Raw genomic sequence first — 2,693 nt, forward strand, 5'->3', positions numbered from 1 at the left:
GAAGCTGACCATTCCTCCAGTGAGAGCTCGCTTTATAAGAGCGGGACAAGGCCATTCTGTGTCTAGGGTACTCCCAAGACAACGGGTCTAACACGTGCAGATAAGACACACACATCCCGTCTAAGGGCCATACAAGATATGAGGGTATCTGGCCCTCTGAGGACCCAAAATGTCCCCCTCATCAGCCACCGGCTGACACCCTCTGGGTACATTCTGTGATTAACAAGCTCAGATATTTGAGGAGCCAAACAAGTCAATTCTGGGTATGTCAGCTTTGGACCTCAGTCCTTTCTGTGAATAGGAAGCTCGGATCCACTGAAGGGCAGAAACCTCTATTAGTCCCTGAGGATACTTGGGGTTTCTGGTTCCTGCCACAGTGGAAAACAGCACGAGTCACTGACTTGCCCAAAAGCAACCCTGGAGAAACTACAGAGGGAAATGTGAATTCCAGAAACTGCGGCACAGCTATGAAGACCTATGGCAAAAAGGAAGGCCTATGTTTTGAGTAGCAATGGCTGAAGGCAGCAAATACAGGATAGGTTTAAATTCTAGCTCTTACCTCTCCCCTGTGTTGTTTTGGGAAGGTTCTTGTCTGCCCCTCAATGCAGACATCATCCAAACCACTTGAAGTTGTTGGGGGAGGGGGCTGATAGTATCAGGGCATCAAGAACCCTGTTGAGGGGAGGAAATGAGCAGCCAGAGGCAATCATTTCCTCCACCCATCCCCCTCCAGACACCAGAGCTGGTGGTGACACCTAGGGAGATGGCCTCCTCTATGGTTTAAAGATGAAACCTCTATCAGAGGAATTGTCATGTGGTGTGCTAGCAGAGGGCGTGATAGCTCTACTCTTGTGCCTGGGGCTGCCCGCCCTCTGGCTCATCTCCCCACATGTCTTTTTACCCTTTGAACTCCGGGTGATTAAGCAGAGTCATATCTGGCCTTCAGCCTTCCCGCAATACATTGTATATGCCAGAACAGCTGCTCCCATCAGGGGAACATGAGCTCACCACCAAAACAACTAGACACTGGGGCCCCATAACTGCCTCCAGACCAAAAAAAAAAAAAAAAAAAGGTGGAAGTATTAGTAATCTATTGCTGTATAATAAATTACCCCCAAACTTAGCAGCTTAAAACAACAAACGTTGATTTTCTCTGTTTCTGAGTGTCAGGAATCCGGGAGCCACTTAGCTGGGTGGTTTTGACTCGGTCTCATCTGAGGTTTCAGTCAAGTTGTCAGGACCGAAGCTATGACTTAGATGAATGACCCACTTCCAACACGGCCCACTCATGAGGCCGTTGGGAGGAGGCTTCAGTTTTTCACCATCCGAGCCTCTCCACAGAGCTCCTTGCAACACGTGGTCCCAACAAGCAGGTGAGAAACCATGAGCAAGACAGAACTGGAGTATCTATTATCACTTAACCTCAGAAATGACATATCATCACTTCTGCTATATTTTCTTGGTCACACAGACCAACCCTAGTGCAGCATAGGAGGGAACTACACAGGATGTAAATACCAGCAGGCAGGGATTATTAAGGGCTATATTGAAGGCTGGCTACCATACTGCATGACATAAATATCCAAAGCAGAAGTATTGAGACGGGATCCCCAGGTGGCTCAGCGGTTTAGCACCTGCCTTCAACCCAGGGCGTGATCCTGGAGTCCCAGGATCGAGTCCTACATCAGGCTCCCTGCATGGAGCCTGCTTCTCCCTCTGCCTGTGTCTGCCTCTCTCTCTGTGTCTTTCATGAATAAATAAAATCTTAAAAAAAGAAGTATTGGGACAGGCATGAAGAATTTTAAGTAACTGCAATAAATAAGAGATAAAAGTAGAATATAAAACCAGAACAAGTGATGTAAAAGAACCCAAAGAAAATAGTAGGTGTGAGGATGATAGAAAAAAAGGAATAGAAAAGTACTATAAATAGAGAACAGGAAATGGGATGTCAGAGATTTTACTATAATAGCAGTCACAAAAATATCTAAAACACAGACCTTCATTGGATTAAAAAAAAGGTCCAACAATACACACACACACATTGAGAAATATTGGAAATGAAGGATGAAGAGAGGATATATAGCACACTAATCAAAGTCCAAAGAAAGCTGGGATAGCCATCCCAATAGTTGTTAATAAAATTTAAGATCACAAAAGACAAGTTATATCTACCATAAACACATATACACCAAAGGAGCGCTGAACAATACATTTTTTTAAAGATTTTATCAGTGTGCCACAAGGGGGTGGGGCAGAGAGAGGGAGAAGCAGACTCCCTGCTGAGCACTGAGCCTGACGTGGGCTCAATCCCAGGACCCTGGGATCATGACTTGAGCCCAAGGCAGACACTTAACCAACAGCCACCCAGGCACCCCTGAACAATACATTTTTAAGCTTGATATGTGTGTGTGTGTTTATACACATATATACATATAAAATGAAGAAGGCTCCTTTTTTGCTTACATTTAACAATTACAAAAATAGACCACATTAGGGCACAAAGCCTCGATGAATTCAAAAGTATCACTATTAAGCATTATCTCTGACCATAATACAATAAATTTAGCAACAGCAAAAAAGCTAAAAAAACACCCCATTTTTGGAAACTAATATTACTAGGGACACCTGGGTGGCTCAGCAGTTAAGTGTCTGCCTTCAGCTCAGAGCGTGATCCTGGAGTCCCGGGATCGAGT

The sequence above is a fragment of the Canis lupus genome, chromosome X (assembly GCF_003254725.2).
Source record: "Canis lupus dingo isolate Sandy chromosome X, ASM325472v2, whole genome shotgun sequence".
NCBI classification, from domain to species: domain Eukaryota; kingdom Metazoa; phylum Chordata; class Mammalia; order Carnivora; family Canidae; genus Canis; species Canis lupus.